Below are 26,095 nucleotides of genomic sequence, written 5' to 3'. Positions count from 1 at the left end.
TATGTGAATATTTAGGTAAAACATCTCCTTGTTCTATGTTGAAACTGCTGATTTCCGATGAAAATCAACACGTTTCAGCTGGAAATCGACAGATTGAGTCTGGAAATCTTGTGCTTTGATTCTGAACTCTTATGGTTTGTGGTGGAATATTTGGTTTCTGCAGGTTACGTGATGATTCAGGTAAGAAATGTGCTTTATTGAGGTTGAACCTGCTGGTTCGTCATGAAAATCTACATGTTTCAGCTGGAAATCGACAGATTGAGTCTGGAAATCTTGTGCTTTGATTCTGAACTCTTATGGTTTGTGGTGGAATATTTGGTTTCTGCAGGTTACGTGATGATTCAGGTAAGAAATGTGCTTTATTGAGGTTGAACCTGCTGGTTCGTCATGAAAATCTACATGTTTCAGCTGGAAATCAACAGATTGAGTCTGGAAATCTTGCGCTTTGATTCTGAACTCTTATAGTTTCTGGTAGAATATTTGGTTTCTGCTGGTTATGTGACTATTCAGGTAAAAAATGTCCTTGTTCTATGTGGAAAGTGCTGGTTTCCCATTAAAATCAACAAGTTTCAGATGGAAACCAACTGATTTGGTCTGGAAATCTTGTGCTTTGATTCTGAACTCTACCAGATTGTTGTGGAAAAGTAGGTTTCTGCTGGGTTATGTGATGATTTAGGAAAGAAATGTGCTTCTTCGATGTTGAACCTGATGTTTCCTAACGGGAATCAACATGTTTCAGCAGGAAATCAACAGATTGGGTATGGAAATCTTGTTCTTTTATTCTGAACTCTACTTGATTGTGGTGGAAAACTTGGTTTCTGCCGGTTTTGTTACGATTTAGAATAGAATAGAATAGAATAGAATTAACCAGGCTGGAAGAGACCTTTGAGATCATCGCGTCCAACCTACCATCCAACACCACCCAATCAACTAAACCATGCAACCAAGCATCCCGTCAAGCCTCGCCCTGAACACCCCCAGTGATGGCGACCCCACCACCTCCCCGGGCAGCCCATTCCAATGGGCAATCACTCTCTCTGTATAGAACTTCTTCCTAATAGCCAAGCTAAACCTCCCCTGGCACAGCCTGAGACTGTGTCCTCTTGTTCTGGTACTGGCTGCCTGGGAGAAGAGACCAGCCCCCACCTGGCTACAACCTCCCTTCAGGTAGCTGTGGAGAGCAATAAGGTCACCCCTGAGTCTCCTCCTCTTCAGGCTAAGCAACCCCAGCTCCCTCAGCCTCTCCTCATAGGGCTTGTGTTCCAAACCCCTCACCAACTTCATTGCCCTTCTCTGGACTCGTTCCAGCAAGTCAACATCCTTCCTAAACTGACGGGCCCAGAACTGGACACAGTACTCAAGGTGCGGCCTAACCAGCGCAGTGTACAGGGGCAGAATGACCTCCCTGCTCCTGCTGGCCACACTGTTCCTGATATAGGCCAGGATGCCATTGGCCCTCTTGGCTGCCTGGGCACACTGCAGGCTCATGTTCAGCCTACCATCAACCATCTACTGGATTTTGGTGGAAAACTTGTCTTCTGGTAAATATGTGAGGATTTAGATAAGAAATCCCCTTGTTCGATGTTTAATCTGCTTATTTCTCATGAAAATCCACATGTTTCAGATGGAAATCAGCAGATTCAGTCTGGAAATCTTGTGCTTTGATTCTGAACTCTACTGGATTGTCATGGAAAACTTGTTTTCTGCTAGTTATGTGATGATTTAGGTAAGAAATCTGTTTGTTTGATGTCGAAACTGCTGGTTTCCCATGAAAATCAACTAGTTTCATCTGGAAATCAACAGATTGGGTCTGGAAATCTTGTGCTTTGATTCTGAACTTTACTGGACTGTGGAGGAAAAGTTGCTTTCTTCTGGTTATGCATTGATTTAGGCATGAAATCTGCTTGTCTGTCGTTGAACTCTGGTGGTTTCCCATGAAAAACTACAAGTTTCAGCAGGAAATCGAAAGATTGTGTCTGGAAATCTTGTGCTTTGATTCTGAACTCTACTGGATTGTAAAGGAAAAGTTGGATTCTTCTGGTTATGTGTCAATTTAGGTAAGAAATCTGCTTGTTGGATTTTGTATATGCTGTTTCTCATGAAAATCAACAGGTTTCAGATGGAAATCGACAGGTTGAGTCTGGAAATTTTGTGCTTTGATTCTGAACTCTACTGGATTGTGGTGGAAAAGTTGTTTATTACCGGTTACAGGCTCTTTAGGAGGGATAGGTGAGGGAGAAGAGGAGGAGGGGTGGCTTTGTATATTAGGGAGACACTTTCTGCCACCCAACTTGTGGTGGAAGATGACGGAATTGAGAGCCTGTGGGTTAAAATCAGAGGGCAACCTAACAAATCTGACATCCTGGTTGGAGTCTATTACAGACCACCCAACCAGGATGAGGAGGCTGATGAATTATTCTACAAACAACTGGAGGCTGTTTCAAGATCATCAGATCTTGTCCTCGTGGGTGACTTCAACCTGCCAGATATCTGCTGGGAACTCAATTCAGCAGAGAGAAGGCAGTCCAGAAGATTCCTGGAGCGAATGGAGCACTGCTTCCTGACGCAGCTGTGAAGCGAGCCTACCAGGGGGCAGCCTCTGCTTGACCTGCTGCTCTCCAATAGGGAAGGGCTGGTGGGAGATGTGACCGTGGGAGGCTGCCTAGGGTGCAGTGACCACGAGATAGTGAAGTTTTCAATATGCAGGGAGATAGGGAGGAGCTCCAACAGAACCTTCACCTTGGACTTCTGGAGGGCAAACTACAGCCTCTTTAAGAAAATTATTTGTAAAGTTCCCTGAGTACCAACCCTCATGAACCGAGGGGTCCAGGAGGGTTGGACCTACTTCAAACAGGAGCTCTTGAAGGCACAGGAACTGGCAGTTCCCATGTGCCAAAAGATGAGCCGGCGGGGAAGGCGACCGGCCTGGATGAGCAAGCAGCTCCTGGAGGATTCAAGGGAAAAATAGAGGCTGTATCTCCTTTGGAAGGAGGGGAAGGCTTCTCAAGGTATGTTCAAGGAAGTGGTTACATTATGTAGGAATAAAATTAGAGAGGCAAAGGCCCAGTTGGAACTGAAACTGGCCACCTCTGTGAAAGACAATAAAAAGCATTTTTACAAATATATCCACACTAAAAAGAAGGGCAAGAAGAACCTCCACTCCTTACTGGACCTGGAGGGGAACACGGTGACCGAAGACAAGGAAAAGGCTGAGGTCCTGAACACCTTCTTTGCCTTGATGTTTAACAGCAAGGTAGGAGTCCAGGATGAGTGGCCTCCTGAGCTGGGTAATAGGGTAGGAGAGCAGTGTGATGCCCTGGAAATCAATGACGAATTAGTTCGGGACCTGCTGAGCCACTTGGACACCCAAAAGTCCTTGGGACCTTAGTTATACTGTGATACTGTGATACTGTTACGTCACAATTTAGACAAGAAATCTGCTTTTCTGAGGTTGAAATCTGTGGGTTCGTCATGAAAATCAACAAGTTTCAGCCGGAAATCAACAGATTGTGTCTGGAAATCTTGTGCTTTGATTCTGACCTCTACTTGATTGTGGTGGAAAAGTTGGTTTCTGCTGGTTATGTGATGATTTAGGAAAGAAATGTGCTTGTTCGAGGTTGAACCTGATGTTTCCTAATGGGAATCACCATGTTTCAGCAGGAAATAGACAGATTGGGTCTGGAAATCTTGTGCTTTGATTGTGAACTCAACTGGATTGTGGTGGAAAACTTGGTTTCTGCCGGTTATGTTACGATTTAGGCAAGAAATCTGCTTGTTTGATGTTGACACTGCTGGTTCCTCATGAAAATCAACAAGTTTCACCTGGAAATCGACAGATTGAGTCTGGAAATCTTGTGCTTTGATTCTGAACTCTAATGTTTTGTGGTGGAAAATTTGCTGTCTGCTTGTTATGCGAGGATTTAGGTAAGAAATCTCCTTGTTCGATGTTGAAACTGCTGGTTCCTCTTGAACATCAACAGGTTTCACCTGAAATCGACAGATTGAGCCTGGTAATCTTGTGCTTTAACTCTGAACTCTAATGGTTTGTGGTGGAATATTTGTTTTTTGCTGGTTATGTGACAATTTAGGTAAGAAATCTGGTTTTTTGATGTTGACACTGCTGGTTTCCCATGAAAATCAACAGGTTTCAGCTGAAAATCGACAGATGGAGTCTGGAAATCTTGTGCTTTGATTCTGAACACTTATGATTTGTGGTGGAATATTTGGTTTCTGGAGGTTATGTGATGATTTAAGTAAGAAATCGTGGTGGGTTGAGAGGAAAGGCTCTGCTTTCCCTCCCCCCACTGAGAAAGAAACCGCGGCTAACTCAGTAACTAGGGGAAAAAAAGCATATTGTATTTGCAAGCATATATAGGAAGCAGATTATATGTAATACCACAAATACAGGTATTTTACAATATATACAGGAATATACAGCAGATAAACTCAACCAGAAACCAGACGACCCCCAACAGGGCGCTTCCCCCTGTGCCCCCTTCACCCCCCTACCTCCCTTCTCCCCCAAAGAGGTAGAAAAGAAGACAAGGACGGTTAGCAGGGGAGAAAAAAACAGAGGCCTGGTATAGGAGAGTGAGTTAGTTCTTATCTCTTGGCAAGAAGCCCAGAAGCAGTCCAGCTGAAAGGGACAGCGAAGAAAGGAAGACTGAGAGAAAGTCCCAGCTGCGCTGGGTCCAATCTCACCTCCCACCTTACTTGGCCAATGAAATTCATTTATGTGGCAGTGTGAGGCTGTGCCTTTAAGAAAGGGGCACACTGGCTAAATGTTTATAAAATATTTTGGTATTCTAAACGAATTTCATTGGTAGGATTGTGGGAGGTGAGATTGTTAGACCCAGGGTAGCTGTGACTTTCTCTCAGTCTTCCTTCCTTCGCTGTCCCTCTCGGCTGGATCTGCTTCTGGGATTCTGGCCAACTAAGATAAGATACTAACTCCCCGTGCCAGGCCTTTCTTCCTTTCCTGCCCTGTTAACCGTCCACATCTCTTTTCTACCTCTTTTGGGGGAGAAGGGAGGTAGGGGGGTGAAGGGGGCACAGGGGGAAGCCCCCTCTGTGGGGGGTCTGGTTTCTGGTTGAGTTCATTTGCTGTATATTCCTGTATATATTGTAAAATACCTGTATTTGTTGTGTTACATCTAATCTGTTTCCTTGTAAAATATAATCTCATTTCTCCGACTGGGTTTAGCCGTGGTCTCTTTCTCAGTGGGGGAGGGAAAGCAGAGCCTTTCCTTTCAAACCACCACACTCCTTTTTTTTGGCTCACCAACGTGGGGCCAGGTAATTAAGTAATTAAGTTGATTTAATGCTTGTCTCAGCCGGAGAAACGAAATGAAGGTGCCCTGCATTTTAGAATGTTTATTCTTCTCGGTCTGTGGCATGTTGGTCTACCGGTACTGCATCGGGTTGATGCTAGACCAGATAGGTAAATATTTAATGCGTAAAATCTATTTGTGGTTTATGCATAGGATCCAGCTGTTGTATCAACGTTGTTTAGGTTTTTTTCGGCTCACTAATTATGGCAATAGAACGTCTTCTACTTTGCCGATCGAGATAAGGGAGTTTAACGCTTCAGGAGGTCAAAGAGTAACTTTAAGTGCTGGCTGGGATCTTAAGGTGATTTATTTGACGGGTGTAATCCTGCTGTTGCTGATAATTATTGTGTGTCTGCTGTGGGCTCTACATAGAGAGAAAAAGGTTTCTCGACCATGTTTTGTGATTAAGCAAAAATCTAGGAAGCGTAGGCGTTCCTCTAAATCTGCCCCAGAGTCCTCGAGTGACGAGGAAGGGGCTGCGTCAGTTAGAAAAATAGCAAAACCTATTGGAAAAGCTGCGTTAAATGCTCCACTCTATGACTTTGGCAAGCAGCCAGGGGCGGCTCCCATTCCCAAGATGGCGACCGGTAGTGAGGCAAGGTCATTTCCGTCTGCCATGACAGGACCGGAAGGGGCCCCCACGGCGGCTGGTTTAGATCAGGACCTGTCAGCTTCTATCAGGATGGCTGTAAATTCAAACACAGCTCCAGTTAAACAAGTAGCAGTCTTAAAGACCAGAGGTGGAAAGGCCAAAGCTGATCCAGGAGCTAATGGAGCTAACGGAGGATGTAATAGGTTGGGGCCGATCCCCTCCCCACCACAGGCAGAAATAACGACTCAGACAAACGGATTGCAAAAGTGATGAAAGTTTAAATAGAAAGCAGTGAATGTTACAGAAAACCCAAAGCGCAGTGACAAAGAAAGATCCCATCCTGAGGGTGCATGCAAAACCCCCAGGGCTCCTTCTTCCCCCTCCCTCTGCTGGGCTAGTCTCAGCTGGCCAGGCCTGAGACTGCCCATCCCCCTGTGGCCTTGGGCCCAATCAGGCCCATGGCCGGGAGATCTCTCCCCCAGTTACCAAGTCTCGGAGAGGGAAGGAAAGAGGAAGTGCCACACCCCACCGCAAAATTTATAGTGGTGCAAGGGATTATGGTAGAAATACCTAATTTCCTGAGTCCACCCACTGGGATGGACTTCTGGACACAGGAAACACCCCTGTAGCAGAGGGCACCCAGCCCAAACTACGACAGGAGCCACCCCTTATTTCATACTATAATCCCTGCACCCAAACACATCATCAGATCAGAAAACTTCTGATGACATGTCCGGCGGAGTCCATGTCTTCATCTGGGCATCCACTCAAACAGTCTCTCATTCAGGCTCAAGCATCAGTCCATTCCAGTTGTTCTTCCTCATGTGATGGAACCTCCCAGCGACGCAGTCCTTCTCCTGCAGTGTGAATTCCTTGTGGACTCCTTGGGACATCCTGGTCACCTGGAAATACCTCACAACTTCTCAGCTAAGCCTTTACTCTCATATTCAGCGGCAAATTCTCCACCCCTGGGACAGGCCAGTCGGAACAATCCGGCTCCACGACTGCCTTTTTCAATCCATCCAGGGTGCCGCAGCCAACCGCTTTCACACGGACCAAAGCTACACGGATGCATGTCAGAGGCACTCCACACCCCCCACTGGGCGCTCGCGTACCGAAGCAGGACAGCATCCGGCTGCACAACCTCCACCCCCGGAAGAGGGAGGAGCTGCGCCACAGCCCACTGAAGAAGCAGGGAGGCGGAGCCAGGTGCTCGGCGCCATTTTCGGAACACGTCCGAAAACACCAGGGAAAGATTTACAGCTGCCGCCGCCGCCTGAACGCAGCCCGGCTCGGGCGGTGCCGCCGCCGCCGCTTGAACGCGGCCCGGCCCGGCCCCCGCCGTCTCTGTCGCCGCGATGCAGAGTCCAAGTCACCTCCAGCAGTCGCTTGCCCGCTCGCCGCGGGTGTCCGCCCCCCGCAGCGGCCGCGGGCCGACCACTCTCTGCTTGCCGCTGCCCCTCCTCTGCTCCCTGCCGCTCCGCAGAGAACGAGGAGAAGGCAGGTCTCGCCTTCTTAGGCTACTCGAGCATTCTTAAGCTACCCTGGGCAGAAAGTCACAGGAAGAACCACCCCTCGCTGTTCCCAAGCAACAGGAGGGACTTCCATGCCATCAGCCACGCACCAGGTATCCTTCTGCAGTCCACAGGAGTTCACACAGTCGCCCCGGTAACACAAAACCTGAGCCCCAACTTTCCAAACCCAAACCGACGCCCAGAACTAAATTAAAACTCTCCATCTTTTGCAATCCGAGCTGCAGTTGGCCCCACGTTGGCGCGCCAAAATGTAATGGGTTGGGGCAGATCCCCTCCCCACCACAGGCAGAAATAACGACTCAGACAAACGGATTGCAAAAGTGATGAAAGTTTAAATAGAAAGCAGTGAATGTTACAGAAAACCCAAAGCGCAGTGACAAAGAAAGATCCCATCCCCACCTGAGGGTGCATGCAAAACCCCCAGGGCTCCTTCTTCCCCCTCCCTCTGCTGGGCTAGTCTCAGCTGGCCAGGCCTGAGACTGCCCATCCCCCTGTGGCCTTCGGCCCAATCAGGCCCATGGCCGGGAGATCTCTCCCCCAGTTACCAAAGTCTCGGAGAGGGAAGGAAAGAGGAAGTGCCAGACCCCACCGCAAAATTTATAGTGGTGCAAGGGATTATGGTAGAAATACCTAATTTCCTGAGTCCACACACTGGGATGGACTTCTGGACACAGGAAACACCCCTGTAGCAGAGGGCACCCAGCCTAAACTACAACAGAGGAGAAGAGCAGGAGACCGATCCCGGTGAGGGAACCTCTACTAGACAGACTGATCCTGGTGAGGGAACCTCTGCTAGGAAAGGGCCTGCTGGAGATGAGGAGAAGATTTGTCTTAGAGATATAGCTGAGTTATTGAGATCATCACAGGATGGAGATGCAGCTAAGACAGCAGCTGGCAGTGGCGCTTTTCAGTTTAAAGAGGTCCTTAGGAGAGTGACAGCAGGATTATGGGGACAAAAGGTGCAGGAAGATGTGATAGATGGAGAGCAAGATGACATCACCGAATGCTCGTCACCGAGGGAGGAGCTTCACAATGTCCGTAAAGATTACCTCAGAGCAGATAAGGAACCCATCCTATCTTGGCTTGCTAGGTGTTATGATACAGGTGCTCCAGCTCTAATAGTTGGAGACAAGTCAGCAGCTCAGCTAGGAACTCTCTCAAAGGATAATGGAATAGATAGACATCTAGCCAAGATTCTCGGTAAGGTTAATCTGTGGATACGCCTTTTAATGGTGGTTTCCCTGAGATACCCTTCCCGAGATGATCTTCCATGAAATCCTAAGCCCTGGACTACCATAGATGAGGGAATTAAGCGTCTGAGAGAGTTTGCCATTAGAGAGATACTCTATGGTGACCATGACACTCTGAATCCTGACGATATTCCTGTGGCAGCTGGTCTTGCTAAAAAGCTCATCAAGCTTGCTCCTTCCAATTATGCAAACATTTTGGCAAGTAGAATTGTGGCAAGAAATTATGCTGGAGATCCTCCTATGGTTGGCCAATTCACTGATCAACTAAGACAATTGGATGATAGCATGACACGTGTTTCTTTGGTTTCAGCCATTGAAACGCTGTCTGGAAAAATTGAGAATTGCATGAAAGAGCTCAAAGATTCCATATGCCAGTTGGCACAAAGAGATGATTCCAATTCTTCCTCCAGGTGGGTGCAGGTTTCATCTGTGAGGAATAGACATCCTCCAAGGAGGTCATTCCAAAACAGGCCAAACCAAAACAGACCACCAAGGCAATCACGTAGGACCATTTGGATAACTCTGCGTGATCAGTTTGGTGAGAACATGAACAGGTGGGATGGCCAACCAACTTCTAATCGTTTCAGGAGACTGAGGGAACTGCAAAGTGGCAGAACCCAGGGTAGCAATACCAGAAGGGTAGCTGTTACTTCCACAGTTCCCGAGGACAACTATGACAGCTCCAACAGTGACTCCAGTTCTAACACTGCAGTGTGCTCGTTGCATCTGTGGAAATGTTCCCCATAATTAGGGGTGCCCTGCCTCCCACCAGGGGGAGGAGAGGGATAATGGAGATAATCAAATCTATTGGGATGTGTACATCCAGTGGCCTGGCACTTCACACTTTCGGAAGTACAGGGCCTTGGTTGACACAGGAGCTCAGTGCACCATATTGCCATCAAATTATCAGGGATCAGAGTCTGTAACTATTCTGGGAGTCACTGGTGGATCTCAAGAGTTAAGTAAGGTAGAGGTTAATATAAGTTTAACTGGTAAGCAGTGGAAGAAGCATACAGTTGTGACCGGACCTGATGCACCTTGTATTTTGGGAATTGATTTTCTGAGAGAAGGGCGTTTCAAGGACCCTAAAGGTTACAAATGGGCTTTTGGAGTAGCTTCTGTAGAAATTGATGGACAAAAGCTGAAGCTGTCTGCTAGACCTGAACTTTCTGATGACTCTGCAGTTGTGGGACAACACAAGATTCAGGACATTAAGTTGCCGGTTGCTTCTCAGACTGTGCATCACAGACAATACAGAACCAACCGTGACTCTTTGTTGCCCATTCAGAATCTGATTCGTCAGTTGGAGAGTCAGAAAGTCATCAGCAAAACTCATTCACCTTTCAACAGTCCAGTGTGGCCTGTGCAAAAGCCGAATGGAGACTGGCATCTGACAGTGGACTACCGAGCCCTGAATGAAGTGACTCCGCCTATGAGTGCAGCAGTACCAGACATGATGGAACTCCAGTATGAGCTGGAATCCAAAGAGGCCAAATGGTATGCTACCATAGACATTGCTAATGCATTCTTCTCTATTCCCATAGCAGAGGAATGCAGGCCTCAGTTTGCTTTCACCTGGAGAGGAATCCAGTACACTTTCAACAGACTGCCGATGGGCTGGATCCACAGCTCCAGCATCTGTCATGCAGTAATCCACGATGCTCTGGAGGAAGGTGGTGCTCCAGAACACATCCAGTTCATCGATGATATCATTGTCTGGGGTAAAACTGCTGAGGAAGTCTTCGAGAAATGTAACAAAATCATGGACATTCTTCTGAATGCAGGTTTTGCCATCAAGAGAGATAAGGTGAAAGGTCCTACCACAGAGATCCAGTTTCTGGGAGTGCAGTGGCAGGATGGACGCCGACACATTCCAGTGGATGTGGTAAACAGAGTCTCTACCATGGCAAATCCCACGAACAAGCAAGAAACTCTACGTTTCTTGGGGATAGTGGGATTTTGGGGACTACACATTCCTGGATACAGCCAGATTGTGAAACCTCTGTATGATGTGACTCGAAAGAGGAACAGTTTCCACTGGGGACATGAACAACAAGCAGCCTTTGACCAGATAAAGCAAGAAGTAGTTCAAGCAGTGGGTCTGGGACCTGTCCGAGATGGTCCAGACATTAAGAACATTTTGTACACGGCTGCAGGTGACAATGGTCCAACCTGGTGCTTGTGGCAAAAAGCTCCAGGTGAGACACGTGGACTACCTCTTGGTTTCTGGAGTCGAGGTTACAGAGGTTCAGAGGCAAATTACACTCCAACAGAGCAAGAGATTCTAGCTGCCTATGAAGGAGTGAAAGCAGCTTCTGAAGTGATTGGAACTGAATCACAACTTCTCTTAGCTCCCAGATTGCCAGTTTTGAATTGGATGTTCAAAGGCAAGGGTTCCACACCACATCATGCTACAGATTCCACCTAGTCCAACTGGATGGCTCTGATAACACAGAGAGCTCGAATGGGAAATCTTGAAAGACCTGGTCTGGTGGAGGTGATCTCAAGTTGGCCTGAAGGTACCAACTGTACTAAACCTCCAGAGGAGAGAGTAACTCGTGCTGAGGAAGCTCCTCCTTACAATGACCTTTCTGATGATGAGAAGAAGTATGCTTTGTTCACAGACGGTTCCTGTCGTCTTGTCGGGAACAAGCGAAGGTGGAAGTCTGCAGTGTGGAGTCCAACACGCCGAGTTGCAGAGGCGAAGGATGGAGAAGGAGAATCCAGTCAGTTTGCAGAGGTAAAAGCTGTCCAGCTAGCTCTCGACGTAGCTGAACGTGAGAGATGGCCAAAGCTTTATCTCTACACCGACTCATGGATGGTAGCCAATGCTCTATGGGGTTGGCTAAAGATCTGGAAGAAGAATGGCTGGCAGAGGAAAGGAAAACCCATCTGGGCAGCCGACCTGTGGCAAGACATTGCTGATCGAATGGAGAGAATTCCAGTGAAAGTGAGACACATTGATGCTCACATTCCTAGGAGCAAAGCTACTGAGGAACAGCAACACAACCATCAGGCAGATCTAGCTGCAAGAGTTTCTCAAGTAGACAAGGACTCTGAACTTGATCTTGACTGGAAACACCGAGGTGAGATATTCTTAGCTCGGTGGGCTCACGATGCATCAGGACATCAAGGCAGAGATGCAACATACCAGTGGGCTCGTGACAGATCCATAGACATTTCCATGGATGCTATCACACAAGTCATCCATGACTGTGACATTTGTGCTGCTATTAAGCAGGCAAAGCGAATTAAGCCCTTGTGGTATGGTGACAGATGGTCCAAGTACAGGTATGGTGAAGCTTGGCGGATTGACTACATCACTCTACCACGTTCTCATTCTGGTAAGCAATACGTGCTTACTATGGTAGAGGCAAACACTGGATGGCTGGAAACTTATGCAGTTCCACATGCAACTGCACGCAACACCATTCTCGGTCTGGAGAGACAGATCCTGTGGAGACACAGAACTCCAGAGAGGATTGAGTCAGACAACGGAACTCATTTCAAGAACAACCTTGTAAAGATCTGGGCAAAAGAGCACGCTATTGAGTGGATTTTCCATATTCCTTACTATGCACCAGCTGCGGGGAAGATTGAATGCTACAACGGTTTGTTGAAGACCACTCTCAAAGCCATGGGAGGTGGATCTTTGAAAAACTGGGAGAAACATTTAGCACAAGCAACCTGGCTGGTGAATAGTAGAGGTTCAGTGAACCGAGCTGGACCGGCACATTCAGATCTGCTATGGAGAGTAGAAGGGGATTGAGTTCCTGTTGTTAGAGAAAAGAATACATAGAATACATAGAATAAACCAGGTTGGAAGAGACCTTCAAGATCGTCGCGTCCAACCCATCAACCAATCAAACACCACCCAAACAACTAGCCTACGGCACCAAGCACCCCATCAAGTCTCCTCCTGAAAACCTCCAGTGATGGTGACTCCACCACCTCCCCAGGCAGCCCATTCCAATGGGCAATCACTCTTTCTGTATAGAACTTTTTCCTAACATCTAGCCTGAACGTCCCCTGGTGCAGCCTGAGACTTGTTCTGGTACTGGCTGCCTGGGAGAAGTGACCAACATCTGTCTGTCTACAACCTCCCTTCAGGTAGTTGTAGAGAGCAATAAGGTCACCCCTGAGTGTCCTCTTCTCCAGGCTAAGCAACCCCAGCTCCCTCAGCCTCTCCTCGTAGGGCTTGTGTTCCAAACCCCTCACCAACTTTGTTGCTCTTCTCTGGACTCGTTCCAGCAAGTCAACATCCTTCCTAAACTGAGGGGCCCAGAACTGGACACAGTACTCGAGGTGCGGCCTAACCAGTGCAGTGTACAGGGGCAGAATGACCTCCCTGCTCCTGCTGGCCACACTGTTCCTGATGCAGGCCAGGATGCCATTGGCCCTCTTAGCTGCCTGGGCACACTGCAGGCTCATGTTCAGTCTACCATCAACCAGCACCCCCAGGTCCCTCTCAGCCTGACTGCTCTCCAGCCACTCTGACCCCAGCTTGTAGCTCTGCATGGGGTTGTTGTGGCCAATGTGCAGAACCCGGCACTTGGATGTGTTAAATCTCATGCCGTTGGACTCTGCCCATCTGTCCAGCCTGTCGAGGTCCCTCTGCAGAGCCTCTCTACCCTCCAGCAGATCAACTCCTGCCCCCAGCTTGGTGTCGTCAGCAAATTTACTGATGATGGACTCAATGTCCTCGTCCAGATCATCAATAAAGATGTTAAAGAGCATGGGGCCCAGTACTGATCCCTGGGGCACACCACTAGTGACTGGCCGCCAGCTGGATGTGGCACCATTCACTACCACTCTGTGGGTTCGGCCCTCCAGCCAGTTCCTAACCCATCGCAGTGTGCTCCCATCCAAGCCATGGGCTAACATCTTGGCCAGGAGTTTGCTATGGGGAACGGTGTCAAAGGCCTTGCTGAGGTCCAGGTAGACTACATCCACAGGCCTCCCCACATCCACCAGGCGGGTCACCTGATCATAGAAGGAGATCAGGTTGGTCAGGCAGGACCTGCCCTTCCTAAACCCATGCTGGCTGGGCCTGATCCCTTGGCCATCCTTAAGTGTTGTGTGATTGCACTCAGGATGACCTGTTCCATAATCTTTCCTGGCACTGTGGTCAGGCTGACAGGCCTGTAATTCCCTGGCTCATGCAATCGGCCCTTCTTGTGGATGGGTACCACGTTGGCCAGCTTCCAGTCATCTGGGATCTCTCCAGTGAGCCAGGACTGATGAAAAATCATGGAGAGTGGCTTGGCCAGCTCATCTGCCAGCTCTCTCAGCACCCTAGGATGGATCCCATCTGGTCCCATGGACTTGTGGGGGTCTAAGCTGCTGAGGAGAGCTCCTATCACTTGCTCTTGGAACACAGGGAAACTATGCAACTCCCTCGCTCCTTCTGCCAGCTCTGCAGGCCAGCTGTCTGGTCGACGTTCTTTCCAGCTAGTAAAAATTGAGGTAAAGAAGGTGTTAAGTACCTCTGCCTTTTCCTCATCCTGTGATACAACATTTCCCTCCATGTCAACCAAGGAGTGGAGGTTGTCCCTGCCCTTCCTCTTGCTATTAATATATTTATAGAAGGACTTTTTGTTGTCCTTCACATCAGAGGCCAGTCTAAGCTCCAAATGTGCTTTTGCCTCTCTAATTTTCCTTCTATATGCCCTAGCAACCTCTTTAAACATCCCATGGGTTGCCTCACCTTTCTTCCAAAGATGATACACCCTCTTTTTTTCCCTTAGTTCTGTTAAAAGTTCACTACACAACCAGGCTGGCCGTCTGCCCCGGCGGCTCCTCTTCTGGCACATTGGCACAGCCTGTTCCTGAGCCTTCATCAGTTCTTTCTTGAAGTAGGTCCAGCCCTCCTGGGCCCCTTTATTTTTAAGGGCTTTCTCCCAAGGAACCCTCTGAATTATTTCCTTGAGTAACCTGAAGTCCGCCCTCCGGAAGTGCAGAGTGGAGGTCTTCTTGCTGCCCCTCTTAGTTTGACCAAATACCGAAAATTCAATTATCTCGTGGTCGCTGGCCCCTAAACGGCCTCCGACCACCACATCACCCACCAGCCCTTCCCTGCTGGTGAAGAGGAGGTCAAGCATAGCCTTGCCCCTGGTAGGCTCACGCAGCACCTGGGATAAGAAGCTGTCCTCCATGCACTCTAAGAACCTCCTAGACTGTCTCCTCTCTGCTGTGTTGAGATCCCAGCAGATGTCAGGCAGGTTGAAGTCGCCCATGAGGACAAGGTCAGGAGATCTTGAGACAGCCTTAAGCTGTCTATAGAATGCTTCGTCGACATCATCCTCCTGGTTGGGTGGTCTATAACAGACTCCAACCAGGATGTCTGCCCTACCGGTCTTCCCTCTAATTCTTGCCCACAAGCATTCAACCTGATCGTCCCTAATCTCTAGTTCAATGGCATCTAGTGCCTCCCTGATGTACAGGGCCACCCTTCCACCCCTTCTTCCTTGTCTATCTCTCCTGAAGAGCCTGTAGCCATCAATTGCAGCACTCCAGTCATGTGAGCTATCCAACCATGTCTCTGTGATGGAAACTACGTCATAACTTTCCTGCTGTAACAAGGCTTCCAGCTCCTTTTGTTTGTTTCCCATGCTTCGTGCATTAGTGTACATGCACCTCAGCTGGGCTGCTGGTTTGGCCTCTGACCCTAATCTGTTAGGTAAAACTGTTTGGGTATTTTCGGCCTCAGGAGAGGCTAAACCTGTCCGAGGGGTGTTTTCAGCAGAAGGTCCGGGTCACTCTTATTGGGTAATGCAGGAGAATGGTCAAATTCAGTGTATTCCACAAAGAAATTTAACTTTAGCTGAAAGAGTTTAATTTCAGACTGTTGTACAGCTACAACGCGCCCAAAAGAAGAATCCCTGAGGAATCTACAGTGCACGAACCCTGAGAACCCTGAGTCAACTGAGAGTCCCTGTGTTCCTGTTTGCCTTTTCTTCACTTCGTCTGCAGAGAGACAAGCTGTTTCCATTTTCCTATTTCCTGACTTTTTTGGACTTATGAATCGTCTACATCTGAATATAGCCGGAACGGACTATGAACTTTATTCACGAACTGTAAATATTGTTTCCGATTAGATGGACAGTGCGAACGACCAATGAAATTGTTTAGAAGGGGTGGACTGTGGCAGTGTGAGGCTGTGCCTTTAAGAAAGGGGCACACTGGCTAAATGTTTATAAAATATTTTGGTATTCTAAACTAATTTCATTGGTAGGATTGTGGGAGGTGAGATTGTTAGACCCAGGGTAGCTGTGACTTTCTCTCAGTCTTCCTTCCTTCGCTGTCCCTCTCGGCTGGATCTGCTTCTGGGATTCTGGCCAACTAAGATACTAACTCCCTGTGACAGGCCTTTCTTCCTTTCCTGCCCTGTTAACCATCCACATCTTTTTTCTACCTCTTTTGGGGGAGAAGGGAGGTAGGGGGGTGAAGGGGGCACAGGGGGAAGCCCCCTCTGTGGGGGGTCTGGTTTCTGGTTGAGTTCATTTGCTGTATATTCCTGTATATATTGTAAAATACCTGTATTTGTTGTGTTACATAGAATCTGTTTCCTTGTAAAATATAATCTCATTTCTCCGACTGGGTTTAGCCGTGGTCTCTTTCTCAGTGGAGGAGGGAAAGCAGAGCCTTTCCTTTCAAACCACTACAATTTAGAATACTAAAATATTTTATAGACATTTAGCCAGTGTGCCCCTTCCTTAAAGGCACAGCGTCAAACGGTCACAGAAATGTACATGTTTGAGGTTGAACCTGCTGGTTCCTCACGAAAATCAACAAGTTTCAAGAGGAAATTGACAGGTTGGGACAGGAAATCTTGTGCTTTGATTCTGAACTCTACTGGATTGTGGTGAAATATTTGGTTTCTGCTGGTTATGTGACTATTTCGGTAAAAAATGCCCATATTATATGTTGAAACTGCTAGTTCCTCATGAAAATCAACATGTTACAGATGGAAATCGACCGAATGAGTCTGGAAATGTTGTGCTTTGATTCTGAACTCTACTGGATTGTGGTGGAAAACTTGGTTTCTGCCGGTAATGAGAGGATTTAGGTAAGAAATCTCCTTGTTAGATGTTGAAACTGCTGGTTCCTCTTGAAAATCAACAGGTTTCAGCTGGAAATTGACAGATTGGGTCTGGAAATCTTGTGCTTTGATTCTTAACTCTTATGGTTTGTGGTTGAAAAGTTGGTTTCTGCTCGTTATGTGACTTTTTAGTCAAGAAATCTGCTTGTTTCTTGTTGAAAATGATGTCTCTCCAGTGAGCCAGGACTGGAGGAAAATGATGGAGAGTGGCTTGGCCAGCTCATCTGCCAGCTCTCTCAGCACCCTAGGATGGATCCCATCTGGTCCCATGGACTTGTGAGTGTCCAAGCGGCTCAGCAGGTCCCGAACTAATTCCTCATGTATTTCCAGGGCATCACACTGCTCCCTGACCCTATTACCCAGCTCAGGAGGCCACTCATCCTGGACTCCTACCTTGCTGTTAAACATCGAGGCAAAGAAGGTGTTCAGGACGTCAGCCTTTTCCTTGTCTTCGGTCACCATGTTCCCCTGCAGGTGCAGTAAGGTGTGGAGGTTCTTCTTGCCCTTCTTTTTAGTGTGGATATATTTGTAAAAATGCTTTTTATTGTCTTTCACAGAGGTGGCCAGTTTCAGTTCCAACTGGGCCTTTGCCTCTCTAATTTTATTCCTACATAATCTAACCACTTCCTTGAACATACCTCGAGAAGCCTTCCCCTCCTTCCAAAGGTGATACAGCCTCTTTTTTTCCCTTAAATCCTCCAGGAGCTGCTTGCTCGTCCATGCCGGTCGCCTTCCCCGCCGGCTCATCTTTTGGCACATGGGAACTGCCACTTGATTTTCATGGGAAGCCAGCTGTTTCAACATCAAACAAGCAGATATCTTACCTAAATCGTCTCATAACAGGCAAAACTCAACATTTCCACCTCAATCGAGTAGTGTTCAGAATCAAAGCACAAGATTTCCAGACCAAATCTATCGATTTCCAGGTGAAACTTGTTGGTTGCCATGGGGAACCAGCTGTTTCAACATCAAACAAGCAGGTTTCTTTCCTAAATTCTCACACAACCAGCAGAATCCGTTTCCACCTCAATCCAGTAGAGTTCAGAATCAAAGCACAAGATTTCCAGACTTAATGTCTCAATTTCTTGCTGAAAAGCATTGATTTTCATGAGGAACCAGAAGGTTCACCCTCAAACAAGCAGTTTTCTGGCCTAAATCGTCACATAACTAGCAGAAACCAACATTTCCACCTCCATCGAGAAGAGTTCAGAATCAAAGCACAAGATTTCCTGTCGATTTCCAGGTGAAACTTGTTGATTTTCATGAGGAACCAGCAGTGTCAACATCGAACAAGTAGATTTCTTACCTAAATCATCACATACCCTGCAGAAACCAAATATTGCACCACGAACCATTAGAGTTCAGAATCAAAGCATAAGATTTCCAGACCAAATTTATTAATTTCCAGCTGAAACTTGTTGGTTGTCATGGGAAACGAGCTGTTTCAACATCAAACAAGCAGCTCCCTTACCTAAATTGTCACATAAACAGCAGAAACCAAATATTACACCACAAACCATTAGAGTTCAGAATCAAAGCACAAGATTTCCGGACCCAATCTGTTGTTTTTCATCTGAAAGATGTTGATTTTCATGAGGAACCAGCAGTGTCAACATCGAAAAAGCACATTTTTTACATAAATCCTCACATAACTAGCAAAAACCAAGTTTTCCACCACAATCCAATAGAGTTCAGAATCAAAGCACAAGATTTCCAGACTCAATCTGTCGATTTCCAGCTGAAACTAGTTGATTTTCATGGGAAGCCAGGTGTTTCAACAGCAAACATGCAGATATCTTACCTAAATCATCACATAACAGGCAAAAACCAAAATTTCCACGTCAATCGAGTTGTGTTCAGAATCAAAGCATAAGTTTTCCAGACCAAATCTACTGATTTCCAGCTGAAACTTGTTGGTTGTCATGGGGAACCAGCTGTTTCAACATCAAACAAGCAGATTTCGTACCTAAATCCTCACATAATTATCAGAAACCAACTTTTCCACCACAATTCTGTAGAGGTCTGTGACCGTTTGACAGTATGCCTTTAAGAACAAACACTGCTGGAACACACTGGCTAATGTTTTCGGTACTAGAACCAAAACATTCTGATATTCTAAATGAATTTCATTGGTTGATAAACAAAAATCCAGCTTTAGATTGTGAAGCAGTTGGAATTTTTTTTTCCTCAGTTCAGTTTTGTTTGGGAGTCGGGGGGGGAGTTTCAGCCTGTTCTCCCTGCCTGCTTCTTCTGCGAACTGCTGGAGTTGGCCTTCAGATAAGCAAATACTAATCCTGCATGGGCTTTTGAAGCTTATTAACAACTCTTTTCCTTAGTAACTTGCCTTTCTCTCTCTCTAACCCCTTTTTGGGGAAAAAGGGAGGTTGGGGGGGGAGAGAGGGGGTTCCAAGGAGGGGATCCCTCCCTCGGGGAGGGATTTTTGTTGTGTTATTTGTCTTTGCTGTGTATTTCTGTGTATATATTGTAAATACCTGTATATATTGTGTTATATATAACCTGCTTTCCATATATGCTTGTAAATATATAGCTTGCTCTTCGACTGGGCTAGTTGTGGTTTCTTACTCTGTGGAGGAGGGAGAGCTAAGCCCTCTCTCAACCTACCACAAGGTCAAAATCAAAGCACAAGATTTCCAGACTCAATGTCTCGATTTCCTGCTGTAACACCTTGATTTTCATTAGGAACAACCACTTTCATCATCAAAAAGGCAGATCTCTTACCTAAATCATCACATTCCCAGCAGAAACCAAATCTTACACCAAAAAGCATTAGAGTTCAGAATCAAAGCACAAGATTTCCAGAGCAAATCTGTCGATTTCTAGATGAAACCAGTTGATTTTCATGGGAAGCTAGCTGTTTCAACAGCAAACAAGCTGATATCTTACCTAACTCGTCTCATAACAGGCAAAAACCAAAATTTCCACCTCAATTGAATTGTGTTCACAATCAAAGCACAATATTTCCAGACTCAATCTGTCGATTTCCATCTGAAACATGTTGGTTGTCATGGGGAACCAGCTGTTTCAACATCAAACAAGAAGATTTCTTGCCTAAATCCTCACATAATTATCAGAAACCAAGTTTTCCACCACAATCCAGGAGAGTTCAGAATCAAAGCACAAGATTTCCAGACTCAACCAGCTGATTTCCATCTGAAACATGTTTATATTCATGAGGACCCAGCAGCTTCAACATCAAACAAGGAGATTTCTTACCTAAATCCTCACATAATTATCAGAAACCAAGTTTTCTACCACAATCCAGTAGAGTTCAGAATCAAAGCACACGATTTCCAGACCAATTTCCTGCTGCAATGCCTTGATTTTCATGAGGAACCAGAAGTGTCAGTATCAAACCAGCAGATTTCTTACCTAAATCCTCACATGCCCAGCAGAAACCAAATATTCCACCACAAACGATAAGAGTTCAGATTCCAAGCACAAGATTTCCAGACTCAATCTGTCGATTTTCAGCTGAGACTTGTTGATTATCATGGGAAGACACCTATTTCAACATAAAACAAGCAGATTTCTGGCCTAAATTGCCAAAAAATCAGCAGAAACCAAGTTTTCCACCACAATCCAGTAGACTTTAGAATCAAAGCACAAGATTTCCAGAACCCAACTGTCGATTTCCTGCAGCAACACCTTGATTTTTATGAGGAACCTGCAGTGTCAACATCAAACAAGCAGATTTCTTACCTCACCTTACCTTATGCTCACATAACAGTATCACAGTATCACAGTATAACTAAGGTTGGAAGAGACCCCAAGGATCATCAAGTCCAACCTGTCCCAACAGAACTCACGACTAGACCATGGCACCAAGTGCCACGTCCAATCTCCCCTTGAACACCTCCAGGGACGGCGACTCCACCACCTCCCTGGGCAGCCCATTCCAATGATGAATGACTCGCTCAGTGAAGAACTTTTTCCTCACTTCAAGTCTAAACCTCCCCTGGCACAGCTTGAGACTGTGTCCCCTTGTTCTGGTGCTGGTTGCCTGGGAGAAGAGACCATCCCCTTCCTGTCTACAACCACCTTTCAGGTAGTTGTAGAGGGCAATGAGGTCACCCCTGATCCTTCTCTTCTCCAGGCTAAACAATCCCAGCTCCCTCAGCCTCTCCTCATAGGGCTTGTGCTCAAGGCCTCTCACCAGCCTTGTTGCCCTTCTCTGGACACGTTCAAGTGTTTCAATGTCCTTCTTAAACTGAGGGGCCCAGAACTGGACACAGTACTCAAGGTGTGGCCTAACCAATGCAGAGTACAGGGGCACAATGACCTCCCTGCTCCTGCTGGCCACACTATTCCTAATACAGGCCAGGATGCCATTGGCCCTCTTGGCCACCTGGGCACACTGCTGGCTCATGTTTAGGCAGGTGTCAATCAGCACCCCCAGGTCCCTCTCCGTTTGGCAGCTCTCCAGCCACTCAGACCCCAGCCTGTAGCTCTGCATGGGGTTACTGTGGCCAAAGTGCAGCACCCGGCACTTGGACTTATTAAATGCCATGCCATTAGACTCTGCCCATCTGTCCAGTCGGTCAAGGTCCCTCTGCAGAGCCTTTCTGCCCTCTAACTGACTAACATCCGTTCCCAACTTGGTGTCATCTGTAAATTTGCGGATGACTGACTCAACCCCCTCATCCATATCGTCAATGAAGATGTTAAAGAGGATGGGGCCCAGCACTGATCCCTGGGGGACACCACTGGTGACTGGCCGCCAGCTGGATGTGGCACCATTCACCACCACTCTGGGCTCGGCCCTCCAGCCAGTTCCGAAACCAGCACAGAGTGTTGCGGTCCAAGCAACGAGCTGACAGCTTAGCCAGCAGTTTACTGTGGGGGGACAGTGTCAAAGGCCTTGCTGAAGTCCAGATAGACTACATCCACAGGCCTCCCCACGTCCACCAGACAGGTCACCTGATCATAGAAGGAGATCAGGTTGGAGAGGCAGGACCTGCCCTTCCTAAATCCATGTTGGCTGGACCTGAGCCCTTGGCCATCCTTCAGGTGCGCAGTTATTGCCTCCAGGATAATCTGTTCCATCACTTTCCCTGGCACTGAGGTCAGGCTGACTGGCCTGTAGTTTCCGGGTTCCTCCATCCGTCCCTTCTTGTGGATGGGGACCACATTGGCCAGTTTCCAGTCATCTGGGACCTCTCCAGTGAGGCAGGACTGGAAGAAAATGATGGAGAGCAGCTTGGCCAGCTCATCTGCCAGCTCTCTCAGCACCCTAGGATGGATCCCATCGGGTCCCATGGACTTGTGGGTGTCCAAGTGGCTCAGCAGGTCCCGAACTAATTCGTCATTGATTTCCAGGGCATCACACTGCGCCCCAACCCTATTACCCAGCTCAGGAGGCCACTCATCCTGGACTCCTACCTTGCTGTTAAACATTGAGGCAAAGAAGGTGTTCAGGACCTCAGCCTTTTCCTTGTCTTCGGTCACCGTGTTCCCCTCCAGGTCCAGTAAGGAGTGGAGGTTCTTCTTGCCCTTCTTTTTAGCGTTGATATATTTGTAAAATTGCTTTTTATTGTCTTTCACAGAGGTGGCCAGTTTCAGTTCCAACTGGGCCTTTGCCTCTCTAATTCTATTCCTACATAATCTAACCACTTCCTTGAACATACCTCGAGAAGCCTTCCCCTCCTTCCAAAGGAAGGAGCTGCTTGCTCATCCAGGCCGGTCGCCTTCCCTGCCGGCTCATCTTTCGGCACATGGGAACTGCCAGTTCCTGTGCCTTCAAGAGTTCCTGTTTGAAGTAGGTCCAACCCTCCTGGACCCCTGGATATCTGGCAGGTTGAAGTCACCCACGAGGACAAGATCTGATGATCTTGAAACAGCCTCCAGTTGTTTATAGAATAATTCATCAGCCTCCTCATCCTGGTTGGGTGGTCTGTAACAGACTCCAACCTGGATGTCAGATTTGTTAGGCTGCCCTCTGATTTTAACCCACAGGCTCTCAATTCCCTCATCTTCCACCGCAAGTTGGGTGGCAGAAAGTGTCTCCCTAATGTACAAAGCCACCCCTCCTCCTCTTCTCCCTCACCTATCCCTCCTAAAGAGCCTGTAACCTGCAGAAACCAAATTTTCCACCACAATCCAGTAGAGTTCAGAATCAAAGCACAAGATTTCTAGACTCAATGTGTCGATTTCCATCTGAAACTAGTTGATTTTCATGGGAAGCCAGGTGTTTCAACATAAAACAAGCAGATTTCTGGCCTAAAATGTCAAAAAACGAGCCGAAACCAAGTTTTCCACCACAATCCAGTAGACTTTAGAATCAAAGCACAAGATTTCCATACTCAATCTGTCGATTTCCAGATGAAACCTGTTGATTTTAATGAGGAACCAGCTGTTTCAAAATCGAACAAGGAGATTTCTTTCCTAAATCCTCACATAACAAGCAGAATCCGTTTCCACCACAATCCAGCAGAGTTCAGAATCAAAGCACAAGATTTTCAGGCCCAATCTGTCGATTTCCATCAAAAACCTATTGATTTTCATAAGGAATCAGTAGTTTCAACACCAAACAAGGAGATTTCTTGCCTAAATCCTCAGGTAACCAGCAGATACTGTTTCAACCAGAATCCAGAAGAGTTTGAATCAAAGCACAAGATTTCCAGAACCCAACTGTCGATTTCCTGCAGCAACACCTTGATTTTTATGAGGAACCTGCAGTGCCTTAATCGTCACATAACCACCAGAAACCAACTTTTCCACAACAATCCAGTCGAGTTGAGAATCAAAGCACAAAATTTCCAGACACAGTTGTGGTGGTTTGAAAGGAAAGGCTCTGCTTTCCCTCCCCCACTGAGAAAGAGACCACGGCTAAACCCACTCGGAGAAATGAGAGTATATTTTACAAGGAAACAGATTATATGTAACACAACAAATACAGGTATTTTACAATATATACAGGAATATACAGCAAATGAACTCAACCAGAAACCAGACCCCCCCCAGAGGGGGCTTCCCCCTGTGCCCCCCTTCACCCCCTACCTCCCTTCTCCCCCAAAGAGGTAGAAGAAGAGACGAGGATGGTTAGCAGGACAGGGGAAGAAGCGGACAGGCCTGTTACAGGGAGGGAGTTAGTGCTTATCTCTTGGCAAGAAGCCCAGAAGCAGATCCAGCCAAAAGGGACAGCGAAGGAAGGAAGACTGAGAGAAAGTTCCCAGCTGCGCCAGGCCCAACCTCACCTCCCACAATCCTAACAATGAAATTCGTTTAGAATACCAAAATATTTTACAAACATTTAGCCAGTGTGCCCCTTCCTTAAAGGCACAGCGTCAAACGGCCACAACAATCTGTTGTTTTCCAGCTGAAATCTGTTGATTTTCATGAGGAACCAGCCGTTACAACATCAAACAAGGAGATTTGTTACCTAAATCGACACATAACCAGAAGAACCCAACTTTTCCACAACAATCCAGTAGAGTTGAGAATCAAAGCACAAGATTTCCAGACTCACCCTGTCGATTTCCAGCTGATACCTGTTGATTTTCATGAGGAATCAGCAGAGTTTAACCTCAGACAAGCAGATTTCTTGTCCAAATCGTCATATAATCTGCAGAAACCAAGTTTTCCAGCTGAAAAATGTTGATTTTCTTGGGAAACCAGCAGTTTCAACAAGAAACAAGCAGATTTTTTTCCTAAATCATCACACAACCTGCAGAAACCATAAGAGTTCAGAATCAAAGCACAAGATTTCCAGACTCAATCTGTCAATTTCCTGCAGCAATGCCTTGATTTTTATGAGGAACCAGCATGTTCACCCTCAAACAAGTACATTTCTTGCCTAAATTGCCACATAACCAGCAGATACCAAGTTTTCCACCACAGTCCAGTAGAGTTCAGAATCAAAGCACAAGATTTCCAGACTTAATCTGTTGATTTCCAGATGGAACATGTTGATTTTCATAAGGAACCAGCTGTTTCTACATCAAACAAGGAGATTTCTTCCATAAATTGTCACATAACGGGGAGAAACCACGTTTTTCACCACAATGCAGCAGAGTTCAGAATCAAAACACAACATTTCCAGACTCAATCTGTTGATTTCCAGCTGAAACATATTGATTTTCATGAGGAACCGGCAAGGTCAACATCAAACAAGCACATTTCTTACCTAAAACATCACATATCGAGCAGATACCAATTATTACACCACAAACCATAAGAGTTCGGAATGAAAGCATAAGATTTCCATACTCCATCTGTTCGTTTTCATCCAAAAATTGTTGATTTTCACGAGGGACCAGCAGTTTCAACATCGAACAGGGAGATTTCTTACCTAAATCCGCACATAACTAGCAGAAATCAAATTTTCCACCACAATCCAGTAGAATTCAGAATCAAAGCACAAGATTTCCAGACCAAATCTGTTGATTTCCTGATGAAACTTGTAGTTTTTCACGGGAAACCACCAGAGTTCAACCACAGACAAACAGATTTCATGCCTAAATTGTCACATAACCAGAAGAAAGCAACTATTCCTCCACAGTCCAGTAGAGTTCAGAATCAAAGCACAAGATTTCCAGGCACAATCTGTCGATTTCCATCTGATACCTGTTGATTTTCAGGGGAAACCAGCAGAGTTCAGTCTCAGACAGGCAGATTTCTTGCCTAAATCATCGCATAACCAGCCGAAACCAAGTTTTCCACCACAATCCAGCAGAGTTCACAATCAAAGCACAAGATTTCCATACGCAATCTGTCGATTTCCATCTGAAACCTGTTGATTTTAATGAGGAACCAGCATTTACAAAATCCAACCAGCAGATTTCTTACCTAAATCGTCACATACACAGCAGAAACTAACTTTTCCTCCACAATCCAGTAGAATTCAGAATCAATGCACAAGATTTCCAGACGCAATCTGTTGATTTCCATCTGAAACACGTGGATTTTCATGAGAAATAAGCAGATTAAACATCGAACAATGGGATTTCTTTGCTAAATCCTCACATATTTAGCAGAAAACAAGTTTTCCACCACAATCCAGTAGAGTTCAGAATCAAAGCACAAGATTTCCAGACCCAATCTGTCGATTTCCTGCTGAAACATGTTGATTCCCATTAGGTAACATCAGGTTCAACATCGAACAAGCACATTTCTTTCCTAAATCATCACAGAACCAGCAAAAACCAAATATTCCACCACAATCCAGTAGAGCTCAGAATCAAAGCACAAGATTTCCAGACTCAATCTGTCTATTTCCAGCTGAAACTTGTAGATTTTCAGGTGAAACCAGCAGTTTGAACAAGAAACAA

This window comes from Dryobates pubescens, chromosome W, assembly GCF_014839835.1.
Source record: "Dryobates pubescens isolate bDryPub1 chromosome W, bDryPub1.pri, whole genome shotgun sequence".
NCBI lineage: Eukaryota > Metazoa > Chordata > Aves > Piciformes > Picidae > Dryobates > Dryobates pubescens.
Note: the sequence above shows the minus strand (reverse complement) of the source record.